Source organism: Perognathus longimembris, unplaced genomic scaffold (genome assembly GCF_023159225.1).
Source record: "Perognathus longimembris pacificus isolate PPM17 unplaced genomic scaffold, ASM2315922v1 HiC_scaffold_139, whole genome shotgun sequence".
Classification (NCBI taxonomy): Eukaryota; Metazoa; Chordata; class Mammalia; order Rodentia; family Heteromyidae; genus Perognathus; species Perognathus longimembris.
In genome coordinates, this window is record NW_025956386.1 from 22,526 (window position 1) to 45,852 (window position 23,327).

General features: G+C 39.7%; 2 pseudogenes; one reads left to right on the plus strand and one right to left on the minus strand.

The window, feature by feature from the left end:
• Window positions 1-18,496, plus strand: part of LOC125344520 — a 41,014-nt pseudogene extending 22,518 nt beyond the window's left edge.
• On the minus strand, window positions 12,565-13,561 carry LOC125344519 (annotated as a pseudogene).
• Window positions 18,497-23,327: the final 4,831 nt, after the last annotated feature.

The following is a 23,327-nucleotide window of genomic DNA, read 5'->3' on the forward strand; positions in this document are numbered from 1 at the left end:
CACTCTACCATTTGACCCATAGCACCACTTCCGGCTTTTTCTCTATATTTGGTGATGAGGAATCGAACCCAGGGCTTCATGTAGATGAGATGAGCACTTTACCACTAGGCCATAGTACCAGCCCCTTACTAATCATTTTGATCTTTATGTAAATGGGGTCCATAATAACGGGGATATTTAAACAAATTGGGGACTTAAAAAGTTACCCAGTCTTAGCTTATTTTCCTTTCCTTCTCCTGGTAATTAGTTTGTTACTTTTAAAAGCCATTCCTCTGCTTTGAGAGAACTTGGTAGCAATGGCATAAATAACTTACAGTCTCAGAACATGCACAGTGCTGTCTGAAGCTTGCCACACATACCCATGTTATGTGAAACAGCACTTCCTGGTTGGCTGCAGGTTGAGTGACCTGGAAAACCCATCCCGCTCTTGCTACTTCCTCCTCTTGACTCAGCATGAGTCATCTTTATTTATTTTGCTATAAAGTACTATACAAGGTCCAGTATACATCTTAGATGTCTGGCATGTCACTGTGTCTGTGAGGAAGGTTTTATAGACTCCTTTGGATCATTAAAAATAGTCTTGTCATAATTCCCACCCTTTAACAGACTAAGTGGGAGTTCAGACTTGCCAATTCATACTGAAAACAGCATAATGGAAAGGTCTGACCAAAGGTTACATGGGTAACTTGAAGTAAATTAAAAAAGGAAAATGGAGGTTAACTGCTTCCTGTATGGCTAATTGGCTTTGACTTTAGTATCTGTTAGATTTAATATTCTGCACACTTATCCTTGTTTGTCTAAGGAAAATTTTAAAATGTTCTTGGGAGTAGTTGAGCACTGGTGACTCATGCCTATAATCCTAGCTACTGAGGAGGCTGAGATCTAAGGATTGCCATTCAAAGCCAGTTCTGGCAAGAAAGTCTGTGACTCTTATCACCACTTAGCCACCAAAAAGACAGAAGTAGCGCTATGGCTTCAAGGATAGAGCACTAGCTTATTTGAGCAAAAAAGCTCAGGGACAGTGCCTAGGTCCTAATAAGTTCAAGCCCCAAGAGGAGCACACAAACATACACACTGACACACACACACACACTTACCACTTTTAGATGTTATCTGAACCTGATGTCTGTGACTAGCTTTGTCTGTGACTGGGCTGAGTAGAAGCATCCTGTAGTTATGACCCATTTCTCCCCTTCACTTAGGAGTAGTACTACTGATAGTCAGGCTCTTCTTTCCCCTGCTCCTTTCTTTATAAATGGACCTTCCAAACAAATACTATAACACAGAAGAAAATGTGGAGTAAAGCCAATGATACTTTTATGTAAATACATAATACAGGTAAATAGCTTCAAATAAATACTATCATATAGACAGAAATGTGGAGTCCAGTCCAGCTAATGATATTTTTATGTAGTAATAAGTACAGGTAAGTAGCTTCAAATATATGAGCAAGATGCACAATTCACAATAGCCAAAATATGGAAGCAACCCAGATGCCCCACTATAGATGAATACATCTAAAGAATGTAGTGCCTGTACACAATGGAATACTACATAGCAATTAGAAGTGATAAAACATTGGTATTCGCAGGGAAATGGTCAGAGCTTGAACAAATAATGTTGAGCGAGACAAGCCTAGAACACAGAGAACAAAGGCTCATTGTCTCCTTGATATATGACTGTTGGGGGCAGAGGGAAGGACAGTAGAGACCAGGTCTACAAAATAACAAACTTCTTTTCAAATGGTATTTCCACATGTTTGGGTCAGTGACTTTACATTATGTATCCAAAACCAAACAACTACTAAACAAACATGAAAAGGTCTAGGATAGACCTATCAGAGGATCACAGTAGCTCAACAACTATGTACACATGATTATATAAGATGAGGATAAGCAAAAAGAACTCTGAGAGAACAGAGGAGGATTCTATTGTTGTCATTACGTTTAATGGTGAATTTCCTTTGGCGTACCCCACATAGTTACTGTATATGAATTTGGTACACTGGGTATTGTATATATGCTTACCTGAACTAAGGAAGAGAAAGAAAAATAAGGGAGGGTGTAACAAATATGGCAAGAAATGTACTGACTACCTTATTATGTAACTGTACCTCTCTGCACATTACCTTGTCAATAAAATTTAATTAAAATATATATATGAGCAAGAGAAGACACCCTTGTACTTACTGTGCTGGTTTTAGTGGCCTTATTTTTCTGTTTTTGTTTTTGTTTCTTTTGCCAGTCCTGGGGTTTGGACTCAGGACCTGAGCACTGTCCCTGGCTCAAGGCTTGAGCCATAGCGCCACTTCTGGCTTTTTCTATATATGTGATGCTCAGGAATCTAACCCAGGGCTTCATGTATGCAAGGCAAGCACCCTACCACTAAGCCATATTCCAAGCCCTCCCCCTTGTTTATTTTTCATATATGATTTTCTTATTATTGATAAGGTATTATACAGAAGGTTGCCATTTCATAAGTCAAGTAATAAATACATTTCTTTATTGGACAGTGTCACCCCTTTCTTTGCTTTCCCCAAGTCTGCTCCCCAGCCCCCAGCCCTGCCCACATTGTTCATTTACTTACTATTTATTTCTCATTTGGGGCTTTCTCCTCAGAGCCAAGCAGTAGATCCAGAACAGTTCTCAAGTCAGGAGTCCAACCTCATGCTGGAGCAGAAGGCCCCTGTTTTCCCACAGCAGTATGCATCTCAGGCCCAGATGGCGCAGAGCAGCTATACTCCCATGCAAGATGCAAATTTCCACACCATGGGACAGAGGCCTAGTTACGCTGCACTCCGGATGCAGCCCAGACCAGGCCTCAGGCCCACAGGCCTAGTGCAGAACCAGCCAAATCAACTGAGACTACAGCTTCAGCACCGCCTCCAAGCACAGCAGGTTTGTTCTGTGAGATCTTCAGTGTTGGGGTGGTGGTGGGAACCCAGGAAGATTAGTGGTATATACAACAGTATGCTGGTACTGGGTCGGCCAGGGAAGTTACTGGAAAAAGTGGATGTAAAGTAAAATATTTTCTGTTTAAAAAAGATATTGATTCCTATGCGTCTTGTGTTTAGAATCGCCAGCCACTTATGAATCAAATCAGCAATGTTTCAAATGTGAACTTAACTCTGAGGCCTGGGGTACCAACACAGGTAAGAGAGCAATCCAGCCATCTGCTTCACTATGTCCAGTTAGCTTCTGTTGTCATTTCTTCCTCACTCATATGAGTCAGGTTAGGGGCTAGAATGGCCATACAAACCACATCAACATACTGGTTCTACACTGTATGTGTTGATACTGTCAACTTTTTTAATTTCTTCTAGGTATAGCTATTTTTATTGCCGGGTACAGTAGATTCTTAGCATTCAAGTAACTTTATGTAATATGAATACATAAGGTTGCTGCCAGCACTAAGTGAGAGAGTGCTAAGCCATTGCTCTGGGAGGAGCACAGGCTTTGGATCCTGCAAAACTATGGCCACATTGCCCTATTGTGCTTAGTGACCACTTAAACGGTAAAATCACCAATAGAAAGGCATTGCCTCATTCAACCTTATCGGGCAATGTACACATTGGGCATCTGAAATTCTTTGCCAATGTTCTTGGGCCCATGCATGACTATAATGGAGCCATAAGCTCTGATTTCAGGGTTACAATTGAATTTTATTGAGCAAGTATCCTTATAAAAGTCACAAATGACAAAGGTTTAACTATGTCCTCCTAGGACACATAAACAGGTACATCCCTCTTACTAGTACTTTCCCTTCATCCATTCATGTGTGCCTCCTCTCCTTCTTTCTTACTCTTATCCTGTCTGTCTTCTTGTGCTTCTGTTCTTTATACCCCCTAAAGCCTTTCCGAGAGTATCATTTCACCTTTTGGCACAAAGACTTTAACAAGACTCTAAACTACCAGTCTTCTGATGGGCATGATGGCATACTCTATAATCACAGCACCTAAGCGTTGGGAGACAGGAGTTTTGCAACTTTTGAGACTAGGCTACATAACAAGACCTTGTCCCCCCCCCAAAAAAAAACCAAAATCTTCCTGTAAAAAATACTGTGGGGCTTAGTGGTAGAGCGCTTGCCTTGCATGCACAAAGACCTGGGTTTGATTCCTCAGTAACACATAAACCAAAAAGGCCGGAAATGGCTCTGTTGCTTAAGTGAGGTAGAGTGCTGGCCTTGAGCAAAAGAAGCTCAGGGACGGTTCTGAGGCGCTCAGTTTAAGCCCAAAGACTGGCAAAAAGAGAGAGTGGGAAAGAGGGAGGAAGGGAGGGAGGAAGGGAAAGAAGGAAGGAAGGAAGGAAGGAAGGTTGGTTCTTTTGAAATCCTTTAGTTACCTGTGCCCTCACAATATGAGTAAATGGATATTATCAGGACTTCAGAATCATTGTATATATAGAAATTAGCTCATGTACTTAATCAGCAGTTTTTCAATTCTACAGTCTCTCCTTCCTATGGAATTTTATTTTCTAAGTAATTATAGATGAGACAGTGTCATTTGTTTCTTTTTTAATCTGTGTCTACTCCATTGTTTTTCTCTGTGTATTAACCTTGATTTAGGCACCTATTAATGCACAGATGCTGGCCCAGAGACAGAGGGAAATCCTGAACCAGCATCTTCGACAGAGACAAATGCATCAGCAACAGCAGGTTCAGCAACGAACTTTGATGATGAGAGGACAAGGGTTGAATATGACACCAAACATGGTGGCTCCTAGTGGTCTACCAGCAACCATGAGCAATCCCCGGCTTCCCCAGGCAAATGCCCAGCAGTTTCCATTTCCTCCAAACTACGGTACTGGATTCACATCCCCACCACCTTTCACCAGTCCTTTCTCCCCAGTGTCCCCCAGTCATGGGTCACAGCTCCTCTCGCACAGCTCTTTGCATGGCTCCCAGATGAATCTGGCTAACCAGGGAATGATAGGAAACCTGGGAGGACAGTTGGGGCCTGGCAGGAGTCCCCAAGTCCAGCACAGTACCTTCCAGGCTCTCAGCTCAGGTACCTCCTTTTCTCTGAGTGCAGGTCTTACTTTAAGAATGACCGAAGTAAGTGTGTATGTGTAGGGTGTATGTGTCTGTCTGTCAGGCGTGTGAATGTGTATGAGTGTATCTGTTCTTGTCAATGCCTGTGAACACAGTGTACCTATATTTCCATTTATATTTGAATGCCTCTGAGACTGACTCAAACAAATCAATAGATAAAATACAAAATGTTGAACAACATAATAAACTTACATATAATAGCTAATCTAAAGCTTTTGAAAAATTAGATTTTAAGGATTATATTATCAAGAGATAATTCTTGAGAAATACTATATGGAATCCATAATGAGAGACCTCTTAGTTTTCTTCATATTGATTTGTTCTTTAGTGTCAGTCTTAAGAAATATAATGTCATGAATGAACATTAAGATTTGTATACATGTGGCGTTCACTTAATAATTGAATTTTGATAGATGTAAATGCTTACATTAATATTAGTATTCAAAATGTCTTTCCCTAACCATTGTTGGAATTATCTATATCTATATATAGCCAGTAATGACTTTATGTTGCCTAAATTCTAGTCTCCTAATTCTTTAAAGAAACAAAGGTAATGTATAGCATATAATAGTAGTGTATGGGCCTTAATCTTCTATAAAGAATTTAAGTATTAATTACACATGTGAGTTTTACAAATCTTAAACAAAAATGAACTTAATGTACATCTCTGAAATACTCAGAAGATGTTGCCTGCCTTCCCAATTTTCTTTTGGGATTTTTTTTTTTTTTTGGTGCGAGTAACTGGAGCTTATGGAGGGCCTCAAGCACATGGCGCAGGACTCTGCTACTTGAGCCATGCCTCCAGTTCTAGATTTTTGCTGGCTAATTGAGGATAGGAGTCTTGAGAACTTTTCTGCCTCAGCTGAGTCTGTACCTTGGTCCTCAGATCTCAGCTTCCTGAGTAGCTAGAATTGTAGGTGTGAGCCCCCAGCATACAGCCTATTTTTGATGACAGTAAATTCTGCTGAAAGTCCTTCCTTTCCATTTAATATAAATTCCATTTTCTTTGAGAATGAACAAGAAACATACTGTACTTTTTTTACCCTTTATTGCTAACCTTGGGTAGTGCTAACAGTGCCATAGAGTTGAAACAAGCCAAACATGGGTACAATTACTTTTTTTTAATGCTTCCATCATATCATGAAATGACTTAATTTAAATTAAAAACTATTTGTGTGTTGATTTTATTTTTTGGCCATCCTAGGGTTTGAACTCAGCTCCACAGGCACTCTGTGCTTGAATCATATCCCAAGTCCCATATGTTCACTATTGATGTATAGTGGAATATTAATTTAACTCGATCTAATCAATACAGTTGAAGTAACTTAAGGACTGATTATTGGGTTTAAGGAAGGAATACTATTTTCTTTCTGTAACTCTGGCCATGACTCTACAGGACCCTCAAACTGTGGAGGTATGGAGTACGAAAATGTTTTCACAAAGTAGGGAGACCTTTTTTTCTTTGTGCATTTTGATCAGAGCTCAAGATCATTTTCAAAATGTACATAATTAATCAGCATACGATTATGTATTTGAAAGTTTCTTTGTGTAATTTGGAATGCTCTCTTTTTCCCCCCGCTAGTCTCCACAATGAAACTAATGATCTCTGGGTTTCTGTTGTGTTTTTTTAAGGAATAAGTCAGCAACCTGACCCTGGCTTCACTGGGGCCACGACTCCCCAGAGTCCTCTAATGTCACCCAGAATGGCACATACCCAGAGCCCCATGATGCAGCAGTCTCAGGCCAACCCCGCCTATCAGGCCCCCTCAGACATGAATCGATGGGCACAAGGGAACATGAGTGGAAACAGGTAACACCGTCTCGTTATGTCCTTCAGATACAAAGGATAAGGAAACCTTCTATAGATTACCCTCTCGTTTTATCTGCATTTTTAAAAAATATACCTGCTCAAGAAGGGTAATACCAAATGAACTGCTATATAAGTCAGTTTACTCTTCTGAGAAGAAAGTACCAGAGAGTTACAAAAACTGCTTTAGCAAAGCACTTCTCCTTTAGGAGTAAAAGTTGCAATCTAAACAGATGCTCCCACACCCATTTATCATAGAACTGCTGTAGAAGGCAAGTGGCCTAGACATCCCTTATCAGGACCATGATTAAGACAAGCACAAGGTCCCTCTGATGCTACCAGGACAGTGGGTAATATACATGGACTATCTAGTGATGTAGGAGCTAGATAGTTTGACTCCCTTGCAGCCTTCTGGAGCACTACCTCTCCTGTTATAGACCTCACCACCCCCACCATCTGTTGCATGCCCCCTAAATGCCCTCCCCCCCCCAGTTCATTTAACTCACTGTAGATACATCCCTGAGAAATAAGTGCTCAGAGATGGCTGCCTCTGTTTGCTGCCAGCTGCTAACATTTTATTTCATCTTTCTGCTCTGTTCTAGCATGTTTTCACAACAGTCCCCACCACACTTCGGGCAGCAAGCAAACACCAGCATGTACAATAACAATATGAACATCAATGTCTCCATGGCGACCAACACAGGTGGCATGAGCAACATGAACCAGATGACAGGACAGATCAGCATGACCTCAGTGACCTCCGTGCCTACGTCAGGGCTGTCCTCCATGGGTCCCGAGCAGGTGAGCACCAGGGAGAAGTAGCTAGGTGTCTACTAACCGTAGCTATCTGTTTCTGCACTAGCTGTATTTTCACACATTCCTAGTGTCTGCCCTCAACTCCCACTTATGCTTTGAAGGTTTTTTCACCATATTTTTACCTTTGTTTAATGAGGTTAATAGAAATACTTTATTTTATTTTTTTGTCAGTCATGGGGCTTGAACTCTGGGCCGGGGTGCTATCCCTGAGCTCTTTTGCTCAAGGCTAGTGCTCTGCCACTTGAGCCACAGCACCACTTCTGGTTTTCTGGTAGTTAATTGGAGATGTGAGTCTCACAGACTTTCCTACCTGAGCTGGCTTTGAACCATGATCCTCAGATCTCAGCCTCCTGAGTAGCCAGGATTATAGGCATGACCCACAAGCACCTGGCAGAAATAGTTACTAACAGTGAGATAAGTATGGCAGAATCCCTGTCAGACAATTTTTTGATGTTTCTTTTACATCATATACATTTTTCTTTTATTTAAGGAATTTAACTATATTAAATGAATCTCTAAAACTGAGGAATTTATATTTCTATGGATTTGGGGGGGGTATAGATTAAGAACTGACATTTTTCTTTTTCATTTTTAAATGTAAAACCAGATTTTAAAAAAAAGCAAAACTATCTGCTTCCGACTACTGGCTTAAAATGAGAATGACACTAATCATCCAAAAACTATTCCTTTTGAGGTCAAGGGATACAATACAATGGTACAATACTTTCCTGGCATGTACAAGGTTCCTGGACAATCTCTACCCAAAGATAAAAAGTTCTTTTTACTAATAGAAGTAATTCTGTCCCTAAGCATGCACCAGCTTCACTAGGTAACAAAGAGATAGTAAGTTAACAGGCTACAATTTAAACACTGGCTGGCTCAGAGGTAAAGCTATATAGATTAGTAATTTTAACATGGTATTACAGAAGATTCTTGGAAGGACTCAAAAATACTGATAGGTGACTGCTCAACCTCAGTAGTTTCTTCAAAGTAAAAATGGTGGTAAGGATCCTGAATCTTGTTTCTTACTTGGGAGAAACTGAGACACGAGAAGTTTAAATGACACCAGTAAGTTTTTGGCATCCCCATGAATTTCAGTTTAGAATGTGATTTTGAGAATGGACAATTGAGATTTGAGTAGTTATGTAATTCTAATATTAGTAAACCCTAGTTTTGTGAAAAGTTTCTAACTGCTACAGTGTTTTTTCTTGTTCTATAAAATGATTATTTTGCAAGGTTTTATGGGAAAATTAAAGCTCTTTACTATAAGACTGTGTGCTTATAGTAATAACTGTATGTCTGTTGTAAGTCATTGGTCTAATTTGAATCAGCCAAAAAGTTATCAGGTTATACCATGAATATGTTTACGTTATCTCTGAATTTGTTTTCTGTACAGATGCAAATAAAATACTTTTGAAGGCAGCTAGTATATTTATTTTCATGTTCTCTATACTCTCCCCAAAATACATACATGGGAGAATAGGGTAAAGCCATTTTTGTGTGGTCTCTTTTCCTCAGTATTATACCTCAAATAGGTATAAAACAAAGAGGAAGGCTGGGAATATGGCCTAGTGGTAGAGTGCTTGCCTCATATACATGAAGCTCCAGGTTCAGTTCCTCAGCACCACATATATAGAAAAGGCCAGAAGTAGCGCTGTGGCTCAAGAGGTGGAGTGCTAGCCTTGAGCAAAAAGAAGCCAAGGACATTGCTCTGACTGAGTCCCAAGCTCAGGGACTGGCAAAAAAAACAACAAAAAAAAAAAAAAAAAGAGGAGGCAGGTCAGTGGTCAGCTTTTTTTTTTTTTTTTTTTTTTTGCCAATCCCTTTAGGGCTTGGACTCAGGGCCTGAGCACTGTCCCTGGCTTCTTTTTGCTCAAGGCTAACACTCTAACACTTGAGCCACAGTGCCACTTCTGGCCTTTTCTGTATATGTGGTTCTGAGGCATCAAACCCACAGCTTCATGTATGCAAGGCAAGCACTTTACCACTAGGCCATACTCCCAGCCCTAGTGGTCAGCTTTTTTTATGTATACTTTGGATGCCCTACTGTCCTGTCTTTTTGCCCTCAGGTTAATGATCCTGCTCTGAGGGGAGGCAGCCTTTTCCCAAACCAGCTGCCTGGAATGGATATGATTAAGCAGGAAGGAGATGCATCACGGGTAAGCAACTGCCGATGAGCAGGTGAACAGAGACATGAAAATAAGGGGGGTTTTGTTGGGGTTTTTGTTTGGATTTTTTTTTTCCATAGCTGAGGACTGAACTCGGGGCCTTGCACTTGCCAGGCAAGTACTCTTCCACTGAGCCAAATCTCCAACTCCAAAAATGAGTATTTTATAGGCTGAAATTGGCATAGGTATGTTATCAACTAGTAAGGTAGAGGCAATTAGAAAATTGCTTCTGATTTCATTTAGCATACAATGCTCTGGTATGAATATTTTAATTGAGCCTATGGTAGTGTATAAACTTAGTTTTGCACTGAAATGATTGTATAACCAAATGATAAAATAGCAAGAATTAGTCATTTAGGACAAAATTTTAGTTAGTATTTCCTTTTCTGAATGATAATAAATGTTTAGGAAGATAAAGAATTAAGCAAATTTATTTGCTCCCTCTTAATTCTTAGTGTTTTTGTTTCATTGTGTTTCACCAGCAATCTTGTGTCTTGCTTATATCATTTGCTTATTACACTTGAAACATTTCAAGAAGAGTTATATTTCCATGGTCAAAGCATGTGTCCGAATTGTAGGAGAATGAGTAACTAGTACCTGCCTGAAGCGTGTGCCTGGCACAGATGTTCAAGCAGCTCAGCACACAAGTAACTGGGCCTACACAGTCCACTTTAGAGAAGCGATCAAACCCTCAGCAGTAGAGAACACTCTTAGAACTCTATCCAAAGTAAAACAAACCTGGACAGGGTAGAGGCACCAGCAGAGAGAGGAGGGAAGGCTAAAGGAAGAATGTGAATGGGGATGAATATGATCGATGTAGTTTGTTTCCGTGCATGAAAATAGTAGAGAATTGAGAAAATGACAGATAGATGGGGTAGTTAATAATGATACATTGTTTAAATGAGTGGAAATGTCACAATGAAATACTGAAGTCCTCCTTATACAACTAATGTGTTAATTTTTTTTAAGCCAGACACCTGTGGCACACACTTGTAATTCTAGCTATTCCAGAGGCTGAAATCTGGAGATTTGCAGTTTGAAGACCGGTCAGGCAGAAAAGTCCATGCGATTCTTTTTTTTTTTTTGCCAGTCCTGGGGTTTGGGACTCGGGGCCTAAGCACTGTCCCTGGCTTCTTTTGCTCAAGGCTAGCACTCTACCACTTGAGCCACAGAGCCACTTCTGGCTTTTTCTGTTTATGTAGTGCTGAGGAATCAAACCCAGGGCTTCATATGCTAGGCAAGCACTCGACCACTAAGCCACATTCCCAGCCCCATCCATGAGATTCTTTATCTCCAGCTAATTACCCTAAAAAGGCTAGAAGTAGAGCTGTGGGTTAATTGGTAGGACACTAGCCTTGCAGAAGCTCATGGAAGTATCCAAGCCCTGAGTTCAAGCCACAAGACTGGTGCCAAAATATATATATATTTAAATAAATAAACTTATCCAATGGAGAAACATAAAGTTGATATTGAATTGCCTCAAAAAAAGTGTCTCTTAGATGGTCTTATTAGTAATACTAGCAGTCACACTTAGAAAGTCAATGTAAATTTGATCCATATTTTAATATAATTTTCTCCATGCGGCTTCATGTGGTTCTTAATTTTTTATTAACATATTTTACCAAACAATAAGTTTCATTGTGACATTTTCCTTCATGTATACCATGTACATTGATGAGATTTCACCCCTCTACTCCCTGATATTGCCCCTTTGTCACTAGTCCTTTTCTTTTCCCCCAAATAGTCGTGTGTGTCTGTATGTAAAATGTATATACATATTTAAATCTAGATTCCAATATGAGAGAAAACATTCATCTTCCTGAGTTATACCTGTTCTGCAGTTTTCCGTTCTATCCATTTTTCTACAGTGATGATGATCTTATAATTCTTGGAATAAAACCCCATTGTATATAGACTCCACATTTTCTTATCTGTTGATAGGCGCATAGGTTAATTCTGTAACTTGGGTATTGTCAGTAGTATTGCAGTAAACACAGTTGTACATTCACCTTTCATATTTCGATTTTTTATATACCAGTGTGTGATATTTCTGTTTTTAGTTTTTGAGGAAATTCTGTGATGATTTCCGTTGTGATTGCACTAGTTTTTATTCCCAGAAACAGTATATAAGGGTTTCTTTTCTTCATATCCTTGCCACCATTTGTTGTTTGCAGGGGAGGGGTTGATGGCCATTCTGCCTGAGGTGAGAGGGAATCTCAATATCTTTTTTATTTGTGTTTCCCTAATGGCTAAGATATGGAACATTTATTTGTCTTTTTTTTAATATAGAAGACCTAGATTTATTTGTTGAACTATTACAAAGACAAAACAATTACCATGGGAAGGACTTTGAGGACATCATCGCAGTTCATTTGATCTGTTATAGAACCTAAGAGAGTGGAAATTCAAGGCTATAACCTAAGAGGCCAGAGCAGAGCAGATGGTAAAACAGGGCAGAAGCTAGCCACTGTGTCAGTGGTGGGATTCAGTTGGGGTTTTCCAGAGATACCAGCAAGGCCTGAATTCATTCATCTGGGCTTGGAATTAGTAAGACTCATGTCCATGTGGAACACAACAGAGGCTAATTCCTCTGTGGTCTTGGCCTTGTCTCTTAAGGGTAAATCCTTACGTCCCAGAGAGGCATTTCAGCTTCAGACACTCTCTTGCAAACCCCACCCTTGACTACTCACACCCCAAGCTCCAGTGGGTTTCATCAGCGTCCCGCTAGTGGTCAGAGAAGGGCAGCAAAGGCAGGAAGTAGTGGCCTACTCAGGTAAGACCAGACACAGAAAGTTTGGGGTAAGTGATAAACTACAAGCAACCCCTTGGTTAAGTTAATTCACCTTTGTTAATAAAGGTCATAATTTCTTCTGCTGGTGACAACCTGCTGCCTGCCTCAGTATCATTGTCTTGAGAAAGAACTGGTTCAAGTGAATTTTGAAGGAAAGAAAGCTTTTCACCAGCCCCACTCCACAGTGGAAGAGGTACCGAGTTCCCTCCTACAGTTCCAAGGAGAATCTTAAAGAAGATTAAAGCCCTTTCAGTGATCAACATCTGCACCCTCAAACTGTCCAGCAACTATTGGTGTGGTATCCACCTCCATGCCATCTTCATAATCTCTTATTGAATCTTCTGTCCAGACTCCAGCCATGTTATACTGACTGCTCACAGACTAAGAGAGCATTCCTTCTAATGGGATAATCCTTCTTCATAGGTATAAAATGTAGGGATATCCCCCTGTCCTTGTTCGTGTGCCTCCACATCATACGCTTCTTCGTCATAAGCATCCGAGTCAGCATCCGAGTCTTCATCCTCACAGTCAGGGTGCAGGGCTTGGCACTCACACATCGTCGTGAACAGCTCCTCCAATGCTGATTTAGCACTAGGCACAAATCTAAATTCAGTCATAGGTTCCACATCATCATCACTATCTTATTCATCAGAAAGAGATTCTCATGATTCTTCTTCCCATTTGGCATTCACCATAACATACAAGTGTTCTTGAGGATAGGCATTTAGATCCCTGGAGACCACATGTAAGCTAATGGTGGGGTATTCCAGTGAGAATCCTAATCCAGAACCATCTAACCAAGACAGGCAGCTCTTGGCGATGTAGAGGGTGTCGGTGCCCAGGCCCTTGCTGTTCAGCATGGCCTCGGTGTCTGGCTGCTGCTGCTGGGGGCTCTGGCGGCGGGAAGCTTTTGAGGAAGCTCATGGCGGCCGGGAGCGCACACACACCTTACTTGTCTTTTTACTGGTCACTTGTACTACTTCTTTTGAAGTAGTCTGAACTATCCAATTCATTTGCTTGTTTATTGGTTGGGTTATTGGGGGCAGGGTTGATTTTTTAATTTGGTGTGTCATTTGTCAATTCTTGCTCATTTCCTGAGCTTGTGGAATCTATATCTTGAAGTGTTTCCCCCTATTATTTCCTGCTGGTTTTCTAGTAGTCAAAATTTCAGATCCTACATTAAGATCTTTGGTCTATTTTTAATTGATTTTTGTGCAGTGTGAGAGATAGGGCTCTAAGGCCACTCTTCTACATGTGGTTATGGAATTTTTCCAGTACATTTTTCAATACCTTTTCTCCAGTATATTTTCAGCACCTTTGTTGGGAATTGGATAGTGTTAGCTGCATGAATTTATTTCTTTGTCCTCTGTTCTATTTTACTGGCCTATATGTGTGTTTTTGTTACGACTGTGCTATTTTTGTTCCTATAGCTCTGTAGTATAATTTAAATAAGATATTGTAATACCTTCAGCACTGCCCTTTTGATCGAATTTCTTTGACTTTTTAGAGTTCTTTGTGTTTCCGTATAAATTTTAGGAACTTTTTTTGTTCTATTTCTCTAAAGAATTCCATTGGAATTTTGATGGGAAATAGCAGTGAATCTATAGGTTGCTTCCTGTAATATAGCCATTTTCACACTATGAATTCGTACCGGAATATGAGCAGTTCTTCCACCTTCTAATGACTTTTTCTTTGATGTTCATAATTCTTGTAGTTAGATAGCTCTTAACTCCCTGGTTAGGTATATTCCTAGGCCCTTTTGTTTTCCTTATTTATTGTCAAAGTGATGTATGGAGAGGTTACAGTTTCATACGTTAGGCCTTGGGTACATTTCTTGTACTGTTTGTTACCTCCTCCTTCAATCCCCCTTCTCCCCTCCCCCTTTCCCTCTCCCCCCATGAGTTGTTCAGTTGGTTTACACCAGTTTTACAAGTATTGCTTTTGTGGTCGTTTGTCTTTTTATCCTTTGTCATTCGATTTTTATTCCCTTTCACTTTCCTAGTTCTAATACCAGTATATACAGTTTCCAATCTACTCAGATAAGATACAGTGATGGTACTGGTACAGGAAGGGGGATATAAGAGGATCATCAACAATAGAAGCTACAATTTCACATGGCATGTTGAAAGTAATTACAACAGTGATATAACAGTTGTTTCCATAACATGGAGTTTATTTCACTTAGCATTATCTTATGCATTCATAAGGGCATAGCTATTAGGCTCTTATGATCCTCTGCTGTGAGTAGCCTAAACCTGTGCTAATTATTATTATTATTATTATTATTATTATTATGAGGGAGACTTCACTTAGTATAATTTTTTCCAAGTCCTTCCATTTCCTCATGAATGGGGCAATGTCATTCTGATAGTGGCATAAAATTCCATTGTGTATATGTACCACATTTTCCTGATCCATTTGTCTACTAAGGGACATCTGGGTTGGTTCCATATTTTACCTATGACAAATTGTGCTGCAATGAACATTATTTTACTGGTGGCTTTAGTGTGTTCTTGTTTGTGGTCTTTTGGGTAGATCCTAGGCACTTTTTTAAAGCTATTATGAATGGTACTATTTTCCTGATTTCTTTCTCTGTTCACTACTTGTATCTTAAAAAGCTACTAATTCATACATGTTAGTTGTATATTCTGCTATTTTGCCAAAGATACTTAATCAGATTTGAGATCGCAGGTGGAGATTATAGTCATTTAAGTATAGGACCATCTCTGCAAATAGGGATAACTTGGACAAACTTTGTTTCTCTATTATTATTCTTGCCTTACTGCTCTGGCTGAGAATTGAACATTTTATTGACTAAGAATAGAGTCAGGTGAATTTCTTATGGGCAGCAAATAATTAAAATTTGGTGGTGTTGATGATGTTTTGGTGGTAATATTGGGGCTTGAACTCAGGGTCTGGGTGCTGTCCTTGAGCTTATTTCTCTCAAAGCAGCTCCACTCCTTAAGACACTCGTTCACTTCTAGTTTTTTGCTGGCTAACCGGAGATAAGAGTCTCTTGGATTTATCTGTCCAAGATGGCTTCTGGACCATTGGATCTTAATCTCCTGAATATCTAAGATTACAGTATTAGCAACTGGTCTCTGGCTTGATCTTGTTTCTTTAAAACCACTCACCTATTCATCTTTTAATTAGAGATTTCAGACTTTTAAGCCTGTAGTCCTAGCTACTCTGGATGCTGAGATCTAAGGGTCTGCCCAGGCAGACAGCACCTCCCTAAGACTTTTTTTTTAATTTATCTTATTGTCAAGTTGATATACAGAGGGGGTACAGTTACCCATGTAAAGTAGTGAGTACATTTCTTGTCAAACTTGTTACCTCCTCCATCATTTTTCTTCTATTTGTCTTCCCTCCTCCCCATCCTCCTCCTGAGTTGTATAGTTAATTTCCAACATAATGTCTTGTGAGTATTGATGTTGCATTGGTTCGCCTTTTATCCTTTGTCTCACCATTTTGATGTTCCCCTTCCCTTCCCTAATTCAGATAAATGTATATATAATACCCAGGGTAGAAATATCAAATACAGTGACAAAAGGGGATAAACTGTGGGGAAGAAAAAAGAAATAATTTCTTATAGCACATTAAAAATAATATCAGTGAAAAACCTTGTTGCCAAATCTTGAAGAAATGCTCAACATCTCTGGCCATAAAAGAAATGCAAGTCAAAACAACATTGAGATTCCACCTCACCCTAGTAAGAATGGCCATTATCAAGAACACTAACAACAACAAATGCTGGCAAGGATGTGGCCAAAAAGGAACCCTACTATGCTGGCTTAGTTAGTCATAAATTACTTTTGATTATGCCTATCATGGAAGGTTTTTCTTCAATTTAAAGAATAACTTCTGGGGCCGGGATTCTGGCTTAGTGGTAGAGTGCTTGCCTTGCATGCATGAAGCCCTGGGTTCGATTCCTCAGTAACCACATACACAGAAAAAGCTGGAAGTGGCTCTGTGGCTCAAGTGGTAGAGCCCTAGACTTGAGCAAAAGAAGCTTGGGGTCAGTGTGCAGGCCTTGAGTTTAAGGCCCAGGACTGGCAAAAATAAACAAAGAATAACTTTTCTGAATATAGTAATCTTGGTTGGCAGTAGTTTTGTTGTTGTTGTTGTTCTTGGGGATTTCTTTCCAGGGTTTGAATTATATCATTTCTACCTTTGTGACTCTTGTTAAATTTGTCTTTGAACATAACTTGGCACATAACCAGCACCAGTCTTGAGCATTCTTTATTATTTTGTTATAATAACACATGGAGTTGTTCTTTTCTGATCACGCATGTTTGGAGTCCATATTCTCCTTAGATTTCACATTTCAACAATTTTATTATCTTTGGATTTGGTTATTGAGAAGTCATCAACTCTTGGAAATGTCATGTTGCCTTGCTTTTTTCAGTTGTTTGTGTATTTCTAAGTTGTGATTTGTGCTTCTGTTTAGGGTGGATATCTTCTAGTTTTATTGGGGGGTTTCTAGGTGAGCAACCTCCTTTTGAGGATGCAACCAATCAAGTTTTATATTGGTTAGCTAGGCCTCACAAACTTTTTGCCCAGGCTGGCCTTGAACTGTGATCCTCTGAGCTAACATTACAGGTTACATGGCTTTTTGGTTGTTTTGGTTTAGAGACAGAGCCTCCCTCAGCTCAGATCCTCTTGCCTCAGCCTTGAGAGCTGAGATTGTAATATGCACCACCATGCCTGGCTCAAGAGGGGGCATTTTATAGGCAATAGATCTGTATATGTTTGGGGATAGATTAGGAAATAGCAGCTCTCCTGGGTTATATGCTGCAAAAAAAAAAAAGGGCATTTAGCAACTGTGTTCAGTCATATTTGTGCAAAAAATGAAATTTGATAAGGCTATGCTTGGTATGATAGCATGACTCAATACAACAGACTGGTAGTCCTTTTGCAGATTGTGTCCTGCAAGAGATTGCACAGGATCTGTTGTACTGTCCTCATCCCTCTGTGAGAACAGCACCTCTGCTTCCCTATGTCAGTCATGTAAACTCAGACGAGGCCTTTCTGACTAGCATTGTGGGACACACCTGGAAGTCAACTAGCTGGCCCCACCTGTTCTCAGTCTTGGGGCCACATGTGGCTAAGATGGCGGCGCCTCACAACAACGCGCAGCTGCTACAAGTGTCTTTGGTTATAACCTGGAGGCGGTTCTGTGGGCTGTGACACCCTGGCTCTTCCGCCCTTGATGGACAGCTCATGCCTCCCCTTCCTGCCAATCTTAGACCTGATTGGCTCCTGTGCCTTATATTAGTGGCATGTACTTCCCCGATAAACGAGATCTTGCACCGACTTGACTCCCAGGCCGTCTGATTGTCCTCAGGTGAGGGAGGGCTGGGTGCGGGCGGCCTCCTGACCCTTTCCTTGCTTGGCTCGTCCGGTCGGGGCGTGCCTTCCCCATCTCTCCCGTGGGCCGGGGAAGCGCGGGGGTCTAAAGACCCCTAACAAGCATTATTTAGAACAACTGGGTCGTCAGATGTTTCTGTGCTGAGCTTTGTGATGCTTTCATCAGAAACTCAGATATTAGAATTAGAGGCATGCCTCAAGTGGTAGAGCTCCAGCCACACAAATGTGAGACCCCGAGTTCATATCCTAATACCAAAAAACAAACAAACAAAAACCCACTGTTTACAACTTTCTATGTATGTTTTCCTACAGAAATACTGCTGACCCTGAAGGTAGCTGGTTGATTCTTTCTTCAGCTGACCAGGCTCACTTGCTCAAAACACTTACCAGTCTGGAGAGCTGTGTCTCTTTGTTTTGACCCACCTGGCCTGTGGCCAGTTCTCCCAGAGCTTGATCAGCGGACAGCTGGGCCTCAGCACCAGCATGGAGCATACTCTGGCTGCCACCATTGGAGAAGCCGCCTCTTCTCCTGACAGCCCGAAGTCGCGTCCAGACCGTCTCTCAGTCTGTTCACTGCATTCACCTTAGTGCAACTTAGATCTCTCCTGCAAAGTAAATGTTGACAAGCAAACTTCATCCTCATGTCAGATTGAATGTATTTATTGTATGTATTTAAGGAGAACCATGCTCTTGTTCTGTTCCTGTTCAGTTCCAGACACTGGTTTCTTGCTTTGTTTTCCCTGGCTAATCAAATTAGTCTAGTTCAGAATATTACAGTTTCATCTGGGGAAAAGAAAAGAATTCTTGCAAATAAAGTGAAAGGTCTCTGATTCTTAAGCCTGCATTTGGGAAGGCAGCAGAACAGACACATGGACAGCACTGGAGGTACAGAGTGCTCAATAAGAGAAAAACCAAGAGTCACAGTTGCACCTTTGCAGAAAGCTCTAAAGACCACATCACAGTTTCCACTTGCTGAACAGATGAAAAGGAGCCTACAAGAGGCTGCTGATATTAACAAGTATCTGTTCCATTGTTCTCATTGTTCAAAGCAAACTAGAGTTCCCTTTGAAATGATCTGACAGCTTTCCCTTTCCCTCATCCTGACCCTTCCCCTCTGCCTTCCCCGGCCCCCTACTTTCCATTTTTCAACATCATCTAAGCTACAGAAGCCAGGTAAGCCCTTTACTTCCGTAAATGTTTTGCTAGCTACTCATAAGTTGCTAACTATTGAATTTCAGAAAAAGCATTTACTGGCAAGGAGAGCAGCGAAATTAAGCCTTGGTTCCAATCAAGCTAAGGACACCTGCTTTGGAACCATGATTATTCTGTTCCCAGCAGCTCTGGCCTCCAGAATGGGAGAAATTTCTTGTTTTTTGAAATTGACAGCAGATATCACAACAGATTCCACCTCTGGCATGTGTTTTTTATTTTGCTTTTTAGCAGTGCTGACTAAGCCGAAGTTTTGTAAGGTACACAAAATCCAATTTATATGTAAACAAGCAATAATTTAAGTTCTGAACTTAAGTGTTTTAATTGTATAATTTTTGTGAGGTATACATATTGTGGAATTGACTCAAAAATGAGGTACTTCAGTATTAAATTAGATACCTTCATAGCGATGTCTCCTAAAGGTGTTTTGTAAAGGATATCAATGCCTTGATTAGACCTAATTTGTAGATTTAAGACTTTTTATTTTCTAAACCTTGTGATTCTGCTCATAAATCATTTATCTAATCTATATGATATGCAGCCGCTGTAGGAACAAAATCTTGATTTTTGTATGTTTATATTCTTTCTTAATGAACCTTAGAAAGACTCCATGTGACTAAGCAGGCCACTTTTATGGTTGTTTTCTTGCCACTCCGCAGGGGATAGTCTTTTCTTACAGAGCTCAGTTTCAGACAACCATAATACTAAGAAACTGGTGACCTTTTTGAGCTATTGTCTCTGTAACCCTAGTAGACATACTTTCTTACCTAAATTTCACAACGATATCTTTTTGATGTCTAAAAAGCAGAGCATTTTATATTATCACATTAGCCAGGCTTTTTAGGAACAAACAGGTTTTTTTTTTTCCTTGAAATTTGTTTATTTGTGGCAGGGTAAAAAATATGTTCAAACTACCCCACTTATTTGTATTTATATCTCTATCTTCAAATTATGGCACTATGGGAAGAGATACAGCCCAGAGAGAAATGGTAAGTAGACAGTCAGAAAGTGTTGTTCCATATTTAAAAAAATTCTAAAACTTTGCATTTCGATAATTTTTTCACTTTGAGAGGGACCTTGGAACTGGGAGGTAGCCTAAGAACATCCCTGGCTCACTTGTCCCTTAAAAGGCTCTACTTTCCTTCACTGAACTGTTGGGTTGCCCAGCTGAGACGGCAAGACAAGCAGGTGTGGGCCCCAAATCCAGGCCTCCTCCAAGCCATGAGGCTCGCCTGGTCCACAAGGAACCGTGATTAGTTTATATGTTGTTAGAAATATATGTGAGTTAGGGTGACTTTTAACTTCACTCAGCACAAAAGAGAAAATGGAATTTAAACCACTTACATTGAATTTTGAGTCTTAAGCTCCTTTTCTCTGTAATTCACCCCAAAATATCCATATACCCCTCATTATTTATCCAGTGACCCTGTGTTGTAAAGTCCACCCCCTATCAGACAAACCTGACATACAGTTTAGAACAATTCATGATCATATGTCTTGAAAGGGAAAGAGGATATAAATTCTCTATGGTTCAGATCAAGTAATGGATTTTTCGTTTTACATCTAATTAGGAAAAAAAAATCAGTGAAGTAATCCTCTGATCATATTGATCACTGTAGAACCAAAAGCCAAATCAATTCCCTTGGTTATCAGTATTTCTCATGCTATACACAAGAAATTTGTTAGACTTGGTTTTTGTTTAATAGAAGAAATAATCAGTGTTTTACTTAATATTACTAAATGTGAAAACATAACGTGAAAGCATACACACATTAACTAGTTTATAAAATCCATTTAAGTGTTCATGTAGTGTAGTAAGGTTAAACAGTGAAGTGGGCGGTTTTACTACAATGAATTTGGCTGACTGGAAGATAAAAAGCCCCCTCCACCCACACACACGTGTATCTCTTATGGCCTGTACTAATTGAAAGCAATGTTTTTGCAGTTTATATAATGCAATTTTTAATCTCTGTTTAAAAATGGAGTTCATATAGGCTTAACACATGAACTGGGTGGCACAGATCCACTTGCAGAACCCAAAGATACACAATCAATTTTGAAATGCAACTTAAGCCATTAATTGTTGGTGTGAATTTAAAATTTTTCTAGTGTTTGTATGGTAGTATACTGCCTAAGAGCAAAGCATTCTCTGAACAAAAGAAAATTACTGTAGTGGCTTCAATTTTAATTAGAATTTTCTCCCTGGTGTTTCTTTATAGACTAAAACAAAATCTTTTAAGTTTCTTACTACAGGTAAAAGCTATGTGCAAGAACCTCAAAATGCTAAAATCTAGCATAATGCCTTAGATCTGTTTTTCAGTCTTGTATATTCCTACATAGCTGTCCGATGTATTATATTTGTATAGTGAATTGTGTACAATTTTTGAATACGTGCATCATCACTTACTTCATGTTCCTGAGTAGTGATGATGGTACATTTCTGCAAACATTTAACTGTCTTTTTTTTCCTTTGTCATTTGTGGGTTTTATTTGTACAGTTCCTCATGAAGTTGCATCTGAGATGTGTGTATATGAAAAGATTATACAAGGGTAAAATTAAGCAATATATTAACTATGGTTCTTCAGGAGAAAGCGTACAGTGTTCAGGTTGTGATTTATTTTCAAAACGGAGTTAACTCTGAACATCACCTTGTTCACCTGCATTGATGTTTGTATTTCTAGTGTGTCCCTAGGTGAAATACTAACAATATTCCTATTTTCAACATTCTGTTATTCTTCCCCAAATCTATGAAAACATGAACATTGACTAACTTCTTAGGGCATAAAAGGTTAGTAGATTGATCTGGTGAACATTGCAAATATAATTCCTAAAATCAGGTCATAAACTCTGAAATATTAGAAAAGGCAACCTGCAGTTATGCTTTTGTCCTTTTTTCTCAGAAGTATGAGTGTTTTGTGCTGTTACAGATGGCAGCCTCAAGAGGACAGACCTGCACAAGCTCTGCTGTGGTGCAGCAAGAAGTAGCAATTGCACATATTTCTGGAGTTACATTTTCCAATGATACCAAAACCAGATTAGAAAAAGCTACCAGTGCCAACAGATTAAAAGAAGTATCAAATAGCGCTGGAAGCATGGCTTTCTGCCTCTAACAAGTGTGAGACCCTGAAAAAACATTTCTTTAAGCCCACAGTGAAATTAAGTACTAACACTAGAAATGGAAAAGAGAAAATGCCCAGACCTGAAAGAACCAGTTGACTAGCTCTTGGAATGGTGGAAATTGTCCAGTCAGGTGGCTAGAATATTCAAAATCAATACTGTCTACCACACTGATAAATAATGTTTTTAATTTATTTAGCTGACCCATAAAATTGTAAATATTTATGGAGTGCCATGTGAGATGTCTACATGTATAATTGTATGTATTTATGGAGTACTATGTAATGCACAATACATTATACACTGTAATTTTTTCTTTTCTTATTTTATTGTGTGATGTTTAAATCTGGGTTAAACATACCTCTTCAAATATTTGTTTATAGAAAAAATTCAGAATGATTTCTTCTAGCTTTCTTGGTTTGTTTTGTTTTTGGGTTTGTTTTATTTTGTTTTGTTGGGTTTTTTTTTGCCAGTCTAGGGACTGAACTCAGGTGCTCTACCACTTGAGCCACAGCTCCCCTTTCATCTTTTGGTGGTTAATTGGAGATAAGAATCTCATGGACTTTCCCGCCCAACTAGCTTCAAACTGTGATCCTCAAATCTCAGCCTTCTAGGTAGCTAAGATTATACACATGAGCCACTGGCTCCCATCTTTTTGAAACAGAGAGTGCACTATCCTTTTCTTGTACTATATCATGACCTATACTTGAAGTCACACACCCGAACTTACTTCTCTGTCAGTACCCAGTGACATCTCCCCATCCCTTGCCCCTAGTAACTAGTTTATAAATGTATTCCTATACCCTTAAGAAAATAGCTGAAGCCATGCCACGAACCCACAAAGACCCAGGCCTCAGAATCATTACAATTCCATCAGCATCCAAAAGAAAGTGTGACTGGAAAGTACACATAAGTGAGAAAGGGATATAGAAATTGCAACAAGACAATGTATTGGTTAAAGGATAACCACATTAGAGCAGAGTTCAAGATAGACTGCAG